Consider the following 15,411-nt stretch of genomic DNA (forward strand, 5'->3'; position numbering starts at 1 on the left):
TGACAGATAAAATTTCTGAAGACATTTTTTTAGCTCTGGTGGCGAAATTTCTTCAAATGGTGTTGCAAACTATTTCTGTATTTGAAACCATTCTGTAAAAAATACCATTCAACTTTGATTTTCAAGTGAACAAGTGAGGTTACGTAAGATCAATTTGCATTTGTAAACAAAACCTTTTTCATTGGTTTTTATCGATAAACTCCCGGTTACAATTACCTTTACACACGGCCAAACCGAATTTAATGGCTTTCTCTGTGTTTTAAGGGACTGCTTCGTCGTTAATTTGAGTGATTTCTTCGCTTGTCACGGATGTAAATCGGCACGCCATTTTTTCCCGAGTTGTTCGGAGGTAAATAGCAAAGAATATTCGGAGTTTGACTAGCCAATCAGAGCACGCCTTCAACGCTATCCACTGTTTTAATATATACTAATTTCCATTATTCTCGTGACTTTTAAGTGTGATTCAGGGGTGATATTGAGAGGGTAAATTAGATGTTGGTCACTCCTTTAACTCCAAGAGTTTAAGGGTTAGTATCACCACTAACCAACGAGAATTCAAAGTAAATAAGGTAATGACAACAGCCAATCAGGGCAAAAGTTAACGGCATCACTAACTAATGAGAACTCGAGAGTAAATACAGGTGACCAGGCCGCTTGAAGCGTAGGAAACGCTATTGACTATGTTAGGATTGGTTTAGTTTTGCGTTTGATTGGTTTGGGTACCGCCGCAGGTGGCGGGTGGTTGAGGTTCTTCAGACCAATCACAGAGCGAAGTACTGAAAACAAAATCAGAGTAGTTATCCAGGATTACCTGCCACACTCAAATGAAAACTGCTCTATCAAGGGTATCAACACTAGGAATATTGGAAAATCTCTCACAGTAGTTTTCTCGCTAAACATGCTTGATATGAATGGGCGACGCATCAGATCTGTTCGAGGGAGACGAGGGATAAGGACTGCTCTTGGATGCATCAAGAATGTGATAAAAACACATTTCCATTGTCGTTTCAACATTCCTTTTATGAGTTTAGATATTGACTTGGTCGTTCATAATTTTTCTTCTCTTAACTAGACGCATAACTGCATGAAATCGGGCTTCTTTGCTTAGGAATGTTTACCAAGGCATGTAATCTGACGAAGAATGTTGTTTAATTTACCTTTTGACAAATTTAAGCTAGATTCTCGACGATGCTCATGGATAGGTTTTAAGCTTACATTAGATAGGTCAGCAGATAGTTCATCAGATATAGTATAGTTCTCGATAGAAGGTTCACTCAAAAATATTCGCTCGTAAGTTGATCTCTCGTAAAGTTCGTGGACCGACCGACACGTTCCGGGAACGCTCGATATCTTTTAGTGTGGGTCAACTACGAACAGTTTATGCTTTTGTATGTAGTTTGAGCATATGAGAAGACCTATTTACCCTTGAGTCACGGGGTATCTTTCTGGCCGCCATGATAACCATGGGCTTTGAAGCTTACCTAGGTATATACTTTACGATTGAATGCCGTATAGTTTTTTTCTTACTTCGTAACTGATAAAGCATACTGAGCGCATGCGCTTTACTTGCTAGACTGCTTTTTACGTCTCCAGACGGAAGATAACGAAGCCCAATTTATAACTCCGGCATTCCACAGGAAGCCCGAGTAAAAACAGCCATAAAGAACGAGGAAGAATATTACGAGGCGACTATGATATCTCAAAGAGAAAAAAGACGACCTGCAAAAAGGGCGGACAACCCCGAGTGACGAGTCGCCATTTGACGCCATGTTACAACTGATTGCCGGCTTGGTGTGGGTTGTAGAGTAAAACAAAACATTGCTATCCCAAATCGGAGACTTCCAACAACGTGACAACATGATAACGAAAATGTAAGTGTTAGGTGTCCTGTGCACTATGTTACGGTAACTGATTAGCGGCAGAAAGATAATAACCTCACTACAAAACTAGCTCCTGGACAGCAACTTATGGTCTACAGTAATAATAACCTCCTCAACCACGTTCACTACCGGACAGTAACTTCTACTCCAAATACTCCTCTACAAAATTCGCTACTATACAGTAACAAGAATCTCCTGAACGACGTTCGCTCTCGAACAGTAACCTCTACTCTAAATATACTTCTGCAAAATTCGCTCCCGGACAAGCCCCCAATTTCTGTTACGGTAACTGATTACCGGCAGAAAGGTAATAACCTCACTATTTCCACGAAACGCAACTTATTTAACTGTAAACAACGGGAGACAACTTAGCACTAGCTAGCAACTACTCTTGGAACAATCCAACTACAATTATCTATGTACTTCTCTACGCTTATCTGACCACAGGCAGAGTACTGTCCTTCTTTTTGACGAAATCTCCTGAAGACTTCTTTCACAGTATCGCACTCCACGGAAAACAACTCTCGACTTGACAGCAGAATGTCAGTATCACATCCAAACGGGAAAATCCCTTCTCTTGTCACTTGTCACATAATATCACTTGGAGATCACAAACAGGAAACGAAGTCCCAAATCACAGCACAACCTGACCAGCGAGCTGCTTATATAAGCATCCGAAGAGAGTCTAGAAGTTTCCATAAGTAACTATTTATAACTATTGCAATAAACTCTATTTTTAAACTGATGAGTCACAGTTCTAGAAAATTCTTGAAACAACATAATACGTCTTTCCGGAATTCAACGGGAGACTGGGGCGGAACTTAACTCGCGAAGCACCCTGGGGCTGTTTTTGGAGACGCGAGCCAAAGTGATAAAGAAAAACATGGGGAAATTCTCATGCTGTGTGCCTCGTTGCACAAATAATTAGCGTAATTCACCAGATTTGAAGTTCCATTTACTTCCTCAAGATCCTAAAGTGCTCTTTAAGTATATCAAGTTGATACGAAACCTTAATCTTAAAATACACTCGTCGAGTACAAAAATATGCGGCAAACATTTTCCGCAAGGCGAAAGGATGAGTCGTACACAACTCCCATCGATTTTTCCATGGTCTAAAGCTAAATCAAAACGTCGTGAACTAGTTAAGCACGACGTACCGTCCAAAAGAAGAAGACGAAAACCCTCTCCGACCAAAAGTGTTTGTGTTGAGCTCCACATTGTCGAGGAGTCCAGCGAAACCCTTCGAAAGGAGATTGAACAGCAAAGAAACCCGAAAGATGTGATTGTCTCAGAAAATATTATTGAGATTGATGGAATAGAAGACAAAACTGATCAAGTACATCGTTCGGAGAAGGAAGGAAACAATGTGGAAACCCTGAAGGACCTTAAGGAAAAACTCGAGTCACTTGAAAAAGATTTGGAAGAATGTAAACAACAACTTTGTTCAGCAAATAAAGAACTAGATCAACTGAAGTATAAAGTTTAAAATGAGCCAAAATTCGAATTAGACGATTACAAGGATAACGACGAATCCATTTAATTTTACACAGGATTTCCTAGTTATGCTACAATGATTTTGTGCTTCGATACTCTGAAAGCTAAGGCTGAAAATTTCCATTCAAGAGGTTTAAAGATAACTAAACAAACAGTGTTGACATCAAGCTAAAATACTTTATCACAAGTTCTTCTCTTTTTCCACCAACTTTCGCTCCACGGCAGCTTAACCATCGCTTTAGAACGTTAATGGTACATTGCTCAACAGGTGTATTTAGTTTTGCGCCTGGAATATCATCTTTGTTTAGTAACAGGCTCGTAATATTATCTTTTTATTTGATCTAGTGTCGAATGATAACACCTCGGCAGAGACTGGGCCTAGTTGTTACAGGGATCAGAATTGTCTGGAAAGTTCGCGAAAGTCAATGTCACGCAACTGCCCTTTCCGGAATTCAACGGGAGACTGGGGTGGAACTTAAGAGAGTGTCTCTGTAAGAGCGATCCGGTCGATTTTGCTTGAGACACAAATTTACCTCATTTCTTGTGTGTTGTAAGACATTCATGTGCCTATACTAAAACCACAATCCGTTTGATCGGATCTCTTTATTTTTCAGAATTTTACGGAAATTAAATTTCACTCGAGCGAAGGCCTGACGTGCACTTTTAAAGCCTTTAAATTGAGACAACTTTGGAGGGTATTAAAAAAAAAAAAACTACGGAATTCAGCAAAAAAAAAATACCACAGCTATGTATATTAACTCTATCTTATCCATCAAGGCGACTTTCGTGAACATCACATCTCAATCAAGCAAACAAGAAGACTTGAATGACACCTTATCGGTTCGCCTAGGTCACACATACGAAAATCGATCAAATTCAAGGTAAATTTTTGAAAAAGTGAGGCGTTCTTAACTTACCCAACTAACATAGCTAGGAAGTAGATGCCATAGAAAAGGCAACTACAGAAAAAAACTTTGCGGCCCGACCTTTGCGAAAACTTTATAACTCCGCGAACTTAACTGATTTTGGGCAATCTCCAGCTTTGGCCGCCATTTTGAGGGACTTATCAACATGAAGCGTTGCAGACATAAATCGAGCAGGTAGATCTAAAACCTTCAGAAATACATACAGAAGCAATTTAAATGAACTTTACTTTTAATTCAAGCAGCAAAATTTGAAATTATTCGTTAAACTTACCATTCCTACATCCCCATGCAACCATTTCTTCCAACAATTCAAACACTACAACTAGTGTTCAAATTCCCCTCGTCAGTCCACCATAAGAAATAACCTGTGCCACCCAAGCTTCGACTCGAATGTGAAGTACGAATCAAATAAAACAACTGCTTCATCTTCGAGGCAATATCTTGCTGGTATTTTGATTTTCTGATCGACAAGAACGGTGTTCAGGAAGCGATCGCCATGTTTACTTTATAAACGGACCGCTGACCAGCCGCTAAGTAAAAACAGAACGGCGCGGGGTGGGGTGGGGTGGGTGGGGGCTTATCGTCATAAGTTATTCGAAGACATCCTCAAAAAACTTTAGGACTCTCAGTCTAAACAGTGAAGACATGCTTCGTGGTACAGATTACTTTTATTTTATACTCATAACTTTTTCCTTTAAATTAGAACTGGTATTAAATAATAGAATTATCGATGTACTTTTAACCGAGGTACCCATATTACTTTTTGCTTGTCTTCTGTGGTATAAAGTAAGGTGTCTTTTTTACCAGAACCTTTAATTTATGCCCCTTTGCACGGAAAGAACACTGTACTTAATTAGAATATTTGTTCTAAGTCATTTTTGCTGTTCCCAAGAATGTATGCAAAATCATTGCTTTGTACAAAGCTGACTCTAAAATATGATATTCCGCAACAGTAACCAATGTCATTTACGTATGGTGTTAATAAAACTAGCAATGTACAATTTATACTGTTTTCCACTTATAAGCTCGACATGAAATTGTCAAGTGAACCATGTTAGATTCAGCTCATACTTTTATTCGATCTAACCTTTTATCACTAAACCCTATTCTTTTCATTTTCAAATTTACTATACATTTTATTTTTTTTCGTACGACAACGACAAAGAGTTTTATAAGTAAACTGATTTTTTGGTGTACCACGCTTGTATATACAAAGACATGGAAAGGCCGGTTAAATAAGCTCCTCACCCCGGCCGCTCCTAATTCTTTGGTTGCTTTCGCCCCATTTCCCTGAACGACTTCCTGTTGGCTAAAAAGAAATTTGAAAGACTGCCATGGAGGACACCATTTCTTTTTCATTTCAGTTACCCTCTACAATTCTTTATAAGTATGTAAAGATATAAAAAAACACAAAGGTTTTCTACAAGTAAACTGGTTTTTTTTTTGGTGTGTGTGTGTGTACCACGCTAAATATATACATATACTTTGTTCTAGCAAAATGGTGGCTATTATAGACAGCAACAAGGTCCATTGCATCACTGTTTGATGGTGTAACTATCCTTCCACTGAGCACTGACATTCATGGGTCATTTCCTTAATTTTTGACATTAGAACAGCTTTGGAATCTCTAGATTTAAATGGGAGCTTGTAGAAATTACAGATTTCCTTAAGCATGGAAACAGTAAAATAGTGATGTCTCACTTTCTTTATTTGCCGATCACTTATCTTCTCGAAAGGCTCTTGAAGTTTCCTCAGCTCTTCAGGCTCAGAACATACAGGCTGAGAATTTGAATTTTTAGATTCTTTGTCGGTGCATTCTTTGTATGCAGTTGTTAATGTAAGTATGTCGTGTGAATTCCGTTGCTCTGTTGTCGTTACCAGGGCCTCGTAGAGCTTGTCCGGATCATTTGGAGCGATTACACCGCATGCCAACCGACAAGACATCTCGGCTGTTTTGAGACAGTTTTCTTTCTCATTAGACGTTGCAACTTCTGAACGCTTCGTTAACGGGGCCTTCAGTGGCTGGAATTTTCCTTGGGATATTTTCTCCATTGTTTCGTTGAACATTTTGAAATTTTCGTGCTGAGATTCGGAGCAAACCTTCTCCGCTGACCACTGACCTGGGGTCCACGACGGATCACGAAGTTTATGAGCTGTGGCTTGAATGTCATCAAAACAAGCAGTGGGTGAATGCATGGGACACAAGCGTTCTCTGTTAAAAACAATACAGGTGTGGTTGGACAACAACGGTGTTTAAGGAGGCTCGGAAAGGTTTTCCATTGCCGTAGTCTTTGTGAAACGATAAAAGGTTACAAGAAAAGAGCTTTAATCGTGTGGGAAAACTATAAACATCTTTGCAACTATATTGTCGGGCAATATTTTAAGGGTAGTTTTGATGTCATATTGGTTATCGTGGCAAGACGTAAGGTCCTCAAACAGACACTCAAATTTTCAGTAATTGTAAATTATCTGAAAAACTAAGTCGGTGACCTACCGTTTTTATTTCTTTGTAGGAAAGCTCCCGAAATTCTTTAACTTCTCAGAAGGCATGACAAAAATTTATCTAGCAGACAGATTTTAAGACTTCTTCGTGTACTTGTAATTGTTTCCAACGCGATACAAGTTCAGGAGATCTAAAGGAACTCACTTTAACTTTGTATACTCGATACGATTTCAATTTCCGCGCCAAGGGAGCAATTCGTGAGCGGTTTTTGGTTACGCTCGTCAGGTAAAGAATGGGTTTGTGACTTTTTCACTCAGTTGAAGAGACTCGTGTCACTCCTATGAAATGGTTGAACGGAATACAGACTGCAAGCAGTTTCTTATTTTTCTTAAATTTAGTGAGGTCACGCGTATCCTGTGAGAATGGTGAAGCCTCGAGAAGTGTGACTCGTGTCTCGTGTCTTTGCCGCTCCACGCTCTCGGAGTTGAGCAAAGACAAGAAACTTTACTACTGATGCGATACAAGAGGTTCAATATGGTTACCTCGATTATCTGAACACATTTATTTACATGGTAAAGATTTTTTTATAAATCTATGAACTGATGCCGATCCTATTTGGAACTAAATGTATTTGAAAGAAAAAAAAGAATACCAAGCAAAACAAAAGTTGTCTAGATCTGCAACACAAAGCATGCTTTTGCACAAAGATTGAGAATCGTAATGCATATTATGATACTTTAATGAATATATTCTAATGTTGCCAAAAATCTGATAGTCTGCCCGCACCCACCCCATACCCTCCCCCTCACCACGGAGCCGTACTGTTTTCACTTAGCGGCTGGTCAGCGGTCCGTTTATGAGGTAAACATGGCGATCGATATCACTTCGTGATTCGCCGTTCTTGTCGATCAGAAAATCAAAAAGCCTCTAAGATGAAGCAGTTGTGTTATGTGATTCGTACTTCACATTAAAGTCGAAGCTTGGGTGACACAGGTTATTTCTTATGGTGACATCGACGAGGGGAATTCGAACACTAGTTGTAGTGTTTGAATTGTCGAAAGAAATGGTCGCGTGGGAATGTAGGAATGATAAGTTTAACAAACATTTGCAAATTTTACCGCTTGAATTGAAAGAAAAGTTCATTTAAATTGCTTCCGTATGTTTTTCTGACGGTTTTAGATCTACCTGCTCGATTTATATCTGCAACGCTTCGTGTTGACGAGTCCCTCAAAATAGCGGCCAAACCTGGAGATTGCCGAAAATCAGGTAAGTTCGCGGAGTTATAAAGTTTTTGCAAAGGTCGGGCCGCAAAGTTTTTTTCTGTAGTTACCTTTTTTATGGCATCTACTTCCTAGCTGTGTTAGTTGGATCAGTTAAGAACGCCTCACTTTTTCAAAAATTTACCTTGAATTTGATCGGTTTTCGCGTGTGTGACTTAAGCGAACGGATAAGGTGTCATTGAAGTCTTCCTGTTTCCTTGGTTGAAATGTGATGTTCACGAAAGTCACTTTGATGGACACGATAGAATTAATATACATGGCTTTGGTATTTTTCGCTGAGTTCCGTAGTTTGTTTTAAATTTCCCTCCAAAGTTGTCTCAAATTAAAGGCTTGAAAAGTGTCACGACAGGCCTTCGCTCGAGTGAAATTTAATTTCCGTAAAATTCTGAAAAATAAAGAGATCCGATCAAACGGATTGTGGTTTTAGTATAGGCACATGAATGTCTTACAACACACAAGAAATGAGGTAAATTTGTGTCTCAAGCAAAATCGACCGGATCGCTCTTACAGAGACACTCTCTTAAGTTCCACCCCAGTCTCCCGTTGAATTCCGGAAAGGGCAATTGCGTGACATTGACTTTCGCGAACTTTCCAGACAATTCTGATCCCTGTAACAACTAGGCCCAGTCTCTGCCGAGGTGTTATCATTCGACACTAGATCAAACCTCGGCGTACATGAGTTTATATCGCTTGTTGTTTTCCCTTTTATTTTTCGAATAAGGATTTTAACTTGACTCACATCGAAGGAATAGAACATTACGGAATCATTACGGATATTGAAACAATTTTGAAGGTTACAGACGAGGAGAACTGCTTGTTTGTAAGGATTCCTCGCATGGTATTGTATTCGATAAGTGCTGAGCCGAGTTGATCGGATCGAATACTGCGTGAATTTAGCTCTGAATTGACGGCCTCTACAACAATAATGGGAGATCCTTAGGAGAAAAAGCAGGACAGCTGCCCCAACTCCATGACAAGATGTTCAATTGAAAACATCGCGTATGTGTAACGAGCTTGAGCAGAGGCTCTCACAACAAGGTTCTCGTCGGAATTTTCCTAAGGGATCGATGACTGAAAAGTCAACCCAATGTCTTGACTATCGAAGCAGACAGAGGGAAAGTAAACTGACATAGATAATCAGACAGTAAAAGATGTCTCATGAGTGCGCCGAGTTTTCGTTGGAAGGTTTGCGGTCATCTTAAAATGAACTGCCAGCAGAGAGATTGTGTTTATACGCAAGCATCAGAGGCCATCACAATATTAAATGTAGATTTAACGTACTATTCTGTTCCCTAAAGAGTGCATTAACCGTGCTGATGTTCTCTCAGTTTGATTCAGTAAGGTTACTTTTTGAATAATGTAAAGAATAATGAAAACAGAATCTAAGACTGTCCGCCGAGTAAACTTAAGATATAAAACTGAAAAATCGTGAGCTAGAAGATATTGACTTTTTAGATGTCATTAAAATTTAGTGGTTAACAATTGTTCTTTTAGATTTTTTAGTCTGTTGAGACCCTTGAGAAAATATTATCACTATTTTAAAGGTGTATTGTGAGCAAACATCTAAGGAAAAAATTTTAAAAAATGGTTAAAAAAAAATCCAAATCGCTCCCCAGCTGTTGCCGAGAAAAGCATCTTACCAGCCAGCAGTGACTGTATTATAATTTTATCAATGACATGTTTTGAAATCATTAGTAATTAAACGTCCTTACGCGTGTGGCAAGACCACTTTTAGCTGCAAATTTCAGTAGTCACTTGTGCTTTAAAGTTTCATTCAACTTTCGAAAAGAACGTACACGGACTGATTACTGGTGCCTTGTCTTGGCTTGAGTCTCTGCCCTTTGAGAGGTAAATCAAATCAAATAGTGAGTTAAGAAGTTGTAGCAAAAAGTGAATATTTCTTTGATTGAAGCGGATGGTTTTTAAAGAGCAGACTTTACTGAAAATCAAGAAGAGGTAAAAAATTAAATCGTGGGTAAGAGGATACATATTTGTCAAAGAATGTTTCTTACTTTTAAAGTATCGTTTATGAAACATAAGCGTTGTGATCTTGACCAAATCAGTTACTTTAAGAAACGCCCCTGTTGGTTTCTTAATGTGAAATACCAGAATGAAATCTGATGAAATGTGATAAACTAACAATTCTTTCAGTTTTCCACAAAAACTTCATTAAATGTAACTCTGCCAAGATTATTCGCCAGGTAACAAGTAAACTTAAGACAGGAGGGGTCGAAAAAAAATATTTTTTAGCCAGAAACTGTTGACTTTTTTGATGCTACTTAAATTTAATGGTTACTGATATTTACTATTCTAGAATTTGTAGTCCGTTTAGACCTTTGGGAAAATATTATTACGGTAACCATAGAAACACCCGGAAGGGGTAGGGAACGTAGTTTTCTAAAAGAAACCTTGAAAAAAAAAAAAAAGAATTGTGAACTCCCATCGATTTGCGTGTTGATTGACTCTGTCATGGCAGAATAAATGCGAAAAGATCCCTCCAACAATGCAGTGCTCCTCCGCTCTAATGCATATGCTTTCAAAAAAAATTCTTTAAAAAGCGTTTAAGTTTTTAAAAAGGTACGCCTGGTGCAACTACATACTGGCAGAGGTGCTGGCGGAGTAAAAGGGTTCTTCAGACACTCTTAAATCTCTACTTACATGCAATTAGCAATGGTAATTATGATCAAACAATAAAAAAGCAGAGGGGAATCGTTTGCAAAAGCGTTACCTTTTGTCAAAAGAGGAAAGGCTTTTGTTCTGTAAGATTTTGATCTCCAGGCACGACTTAATTTATTTTCTTGGTTATGAGGTTATAAAAGGGAGAGAAACAAACGTCGACTCGTTGTTCAGTTTGAACACAAAACGAAGTCAATTAATAACTTGTACTTGGCTTATCTTAGCGCTTTAAAGACGAGCTTGAAAAACTACCTAGTTGTCCCGACTTGATGAACGCTTTGCTCTCAGTTTCATGTCTCGGGTAACTGTGGAATAACCCATTTTACTTTTATCCTTCTTGTCTTCTTGTCTTGTTATCAGTATCTCGTGAAAAAAAAAAAAAAAAGGTAAATGAAAATTGACCGAAAAATTTCAAACAAAGAATAAATTTGGACCCTAACATTTTGCTCCCGAGCACTCTCGCTTTAAAAATTAATAGCATTGACCGTCATAATTACGAAGTCACCCCTGAGTGTCATCGTGGCTTATCGTGTTCATGGATTAGTTTAATTTTCAATGGATTGTCGGCTATCGTAATGTAAATTTTATCTCATGCAAGCAATCAGATTAAGAACTGAAGAACTTCAATCACGGAAACGTAGAAGAGCTAAATCGAAACTAGTAGGATGAAACACAAATCCATTAAATACACAAGAAAAAAAAAACACTTAAGCAACCAATTATCCATGGTAATACCTGTGTCAGCCATCCCAATGACATAAATTGAAATCATTAGTAATTAAACATCAGCTGGTGGCGAGTCCAGCCATTAGGCCATGAATACAATATATCAAGCCCCCATCCTCAGACATTACAAAATATTGGTCTTAGAGCAGATATTTCATTCGTAAAGTTACGACTTTGAGCCTTGGCTCCTTAAGCAACCGTGACATCAAATGCAAAGGTAAGATAGGAATTTTTAAAGAATTTTTCCGATCAGTAAAAAGCACTTTCTTTTTAACTAACGCTTCTTACCAGGGGCTATAATTTACAGCTTGACGAGAGAGATTGGTTGGGGAGTCACAATTTGTTTTCAAGTTAATCCTCTGAAACGGCGAGCATGAATTTACCAGGATGACATTGAATCAATAGGAGTTATTTTCAACAATTTCTCGTTGATTTTGAATGTAATTATCTGAAATACAGGTTACCCTAAGCCGGAAAAATACCAGCATTGAAAAAAGCCCGAAAACGTGACAAAACTTATTAAGTGTGGATAGGTGAAAGGAAAGTTTGTTGCATTCCTTCATTTTCATTGTATCTAGTTTAGTTATTTACTAACGATATATTTAGAATTCATTAAAAATTAAACGTCCCTTCAGTTGTGACGAGATCATTATTGGCTGTAAATCTCAGTAGTCCTTTGTGCTTTGAAGTTTCAGTCAACGTTCGAAAATAGCTCACACTAGATATTGATGCTAGCTATGGTGTCGTGCTTTGAGTCAGTGCCTTGTGAGGAATACATCAAGTCAAAAGGTGAGAATAGTATTTTCAGCCAAAGTATTTAATTCTTTGATAGAAACTGATAATTTTAGAGGGTAGACTTGACTCAAAAGTCGAGAAGAGGTAAAAATTAATGTAAATCGTGAGTTGGAGAAGATATATATGTAGGAATCGTTGATCTAGTTTAAATGTTGCGAACTCGACCTATTTTTTAGGTATCTTAAAGTTTACAAACGTCCCTTTTGGTTTCTAAATGTGAATTACTAGGATGAAGATTTTCTTGACCGCACAAAACCAAAATTGTAATAATATCATTCAGTTTTCCACAAAAAAGTCATCTAATGTAATGAAAACTTATTTGTCAACTCAGTAATCTAAACACAATAGGTGTCGAAAACAAAACGTGAGGCAGAAAATACTGACTTTTTAGATGCCGTTAAAATTTGATGGTTAACGTTTGTTCTTTTAGATTTTGCAGTCTGCTTGGACCGTTGAGAAAATATTATTTCTATTTCAAAGGTGACTTGCAGGCAGACATTTCGAAAGACAAAATTACAAAAATAGAAAGAAGAAAATCCACATCGCTATGTTACCGGAAAAAGCATCTTAATAGCATCCTCTACCAGTAGTGTCTGGTAGCGACTGCATGAATTTTACCAATGACATGTTTTGAAATCATTAGTAATTAAACGTCCCTACGCTTGTGGCAAGATCACTTTTGGCTGTAAATCTGAGTATTCATTTGTGCTTTGTGGTTTCATTCAACTTTCGAAAGACCGTACAAGGACTGATTACTGAGGCCTTGTCTTCCCTTGTGTCACTTCCCTTCGCGAGGTAAATCAAATCAAGGGTCAGTTAGGAATTTTTAGCCAAAAGTGTATATTTTTTTCATTGAAGGGGATAGTTTTTAAAAAGTAGACTTTACTGAAAAGTCAAGAAGAGGTAAAAAATTAAATCGTAGGTAAGAGGATAACAGTATCTGCTAGAGAATGTTTCTTGCTTTTCAGGTATCGATTATGAAACATAAGCATTGTGATCTTGAGCAAATCAGCTACTTTTAGAAACGCCCCTCTTGGTTTCTTAATGTCAATAGCAGAATGAAACCAGATGAAATGTGATAAACTAACAATTTCAGTTTTTCACAAAAACCTCATTAAATGCATGGAATACTGAGTACATCCGCCAACCTTATTCACCAAGTAAATTGAAGACAAGAGGTGTCGATTAAGACATTTGTAAGCCAGAAAATATTGACTTTTTTCATGTCATTTAAGTTTAACGGTTACTGAATATTTGTTATTTAAAAGTTTGTAGTCTGTTTAGACCTTTGGGAAAAGATTATTACCATAGAAACACCCTAAAGGGGTAGGGAGTGTAGTTTTCTGAAAGAGACTTCAAAACAAAACGCGCATTGTCAACTCCCTTCGATCTCATTTGACGACATAGACGTAAATCAAAGTCAAGAGAAAATGGAGTTGACTAATCAAGAATCCTGCGGAAGATCGTATGTTTTAGAACTTTAGGTCCTAGTATAACACCGACAATGTTTAACATTTCTGAATCAGAATCTCACTAATGACTCTTAATTCCGTCAAAATGATAATTGGTTTAAAGTGGCAAGTTTGCCTATTTTAGTCAGCTCGTATAACTAATACGTGCTAATTAACATTGTCAGGGCAGAATGAAAGCGAAAAGATCCCTCCAATAATGCAGTGCTCCTCCGCTGAATGCATAGGCTTTCAAAACAAGCTCTCTAAAAAGCTTCTAAGTTTTCAAAAAGGTACGCCTGGTGCGACTACATACTCGCAGAAGTGCTGGTGGGGAAAAAGGGTTCTCCAGCCAACTTTAAGTGTCTCTACTTACGTACAACTGAATTAGCACTGGTTATTATGGTCAAACAATAAAAAAGCAGAGGGGAATCGTTCACAAAGGCGTTACCTCTTGTCAAAAGAGGATAAGGCTTTTGATCTGTAAGATTTTGATCTCCAAGCTTGACCTAGAACTTTTTTGGACATGAGGTTATAAAAGGGAGAGAAACAAACGTCGACTGGTTGTTCAGAGTCAGACCACAAAACGAAGTCAATTAACTTGTACTTGGCCTATCTTAGCGCTTCAAAAACGAGCTTGAAAAACTAGCTAGTTGTCCCGGGCTAGATGAACGCTTTGCTCTCTGTTGCACATCTTGTGTAGCTGTAGAATTATTATAACCCACTTTACTGTTATCCTGCTTGTCTTGTTATCAGCATCTCGTGAAAAAAAAAAAAAAAAAAAAAAAGAAACGAAAAAGGAAAAAGGTAAATGAGAATTGACCGAAAAACGTCAAACAAAGAACAAATTTGAACCCTTATACATTTTGGTCCCGTGCGCTCTCGCTTTAAAAACTAATGGCATTAACCTTTTCGATTATGAGGTAACCACTAAGCGTCATCGTGGCTTATCGTGTTGTTAGGCTGGTCATTTTTAAGATCGGAGCGGTGGATTGTCGACTTCGCAGCGTAAAGTTTATCTCATGCAAGCTATCAAAATAGGAAAGAACTTCGGTCAATGAAACGTAGAACAACTAAATCCATAAAAGTAGGATGAAGCATAAAATCCATTAAGTACACTAAAAATAAAAGCATTTAAACAGCTAATTATCCATAGTAACACCTGTGTCAGCCATTCCTATGACATAATTTAAAATCATTAGTAATTAAACGTCAGCTGGTGGCTAGTCCAGCCGTTATATTAGGCCATGAATACAATATATCACGTGCAGTTTTTGTCGTTCACAAGTCCCACTCAACCTTTAGACACTACACAGTATTGGGCTTAAAGCAAATATTTTATTATATGACGGCTAAACATTCAAAAGTTAAAAGCTGTTTTTTTCCAACACTTTTTGTTTTATCAGACCTGAAAAAAATTTCAGGCCTGTACGGGATTCGAACCACTGACCTCTGCGATACTAGTGCAGCGCTCTACCAATTGAGCTAACAAGCCAACTGGGAGCAGGCCATCCATTTTCACTATTGCTCAAATAGTGCTTTACTGCGAAGGATCGTTCTCATATACGTCTCATAACCGCAGTTCACACATATGTTTCATATGTTTGTTGTTGTTTGATTTATCATCTACGGGTTTATATCGAATTAATTTGATGGCCTGCTCCCAGTTGGCTTGTTAGCTCAATTGGTAGAGCGCTGCACTAGTATCGCAGAGGTCAGTGGTTCGAATCCCGTACAGGCCTG

Source organism: Stylophora pistillata, chromosome 13 (assembly GCF_964205215.1).
Source record: "Stylophora pistillata chromosome 13, jaStyPist1.2, whole genome shotgun sequence".
Classification (NCBI taxonomy): domain Eukaryota; kingdom Metazoa; phylum Cnidaria; class Anthozoa; order Scleractinia; family Pocilloporidae; genus Stylophora; species Stylophora pistillata.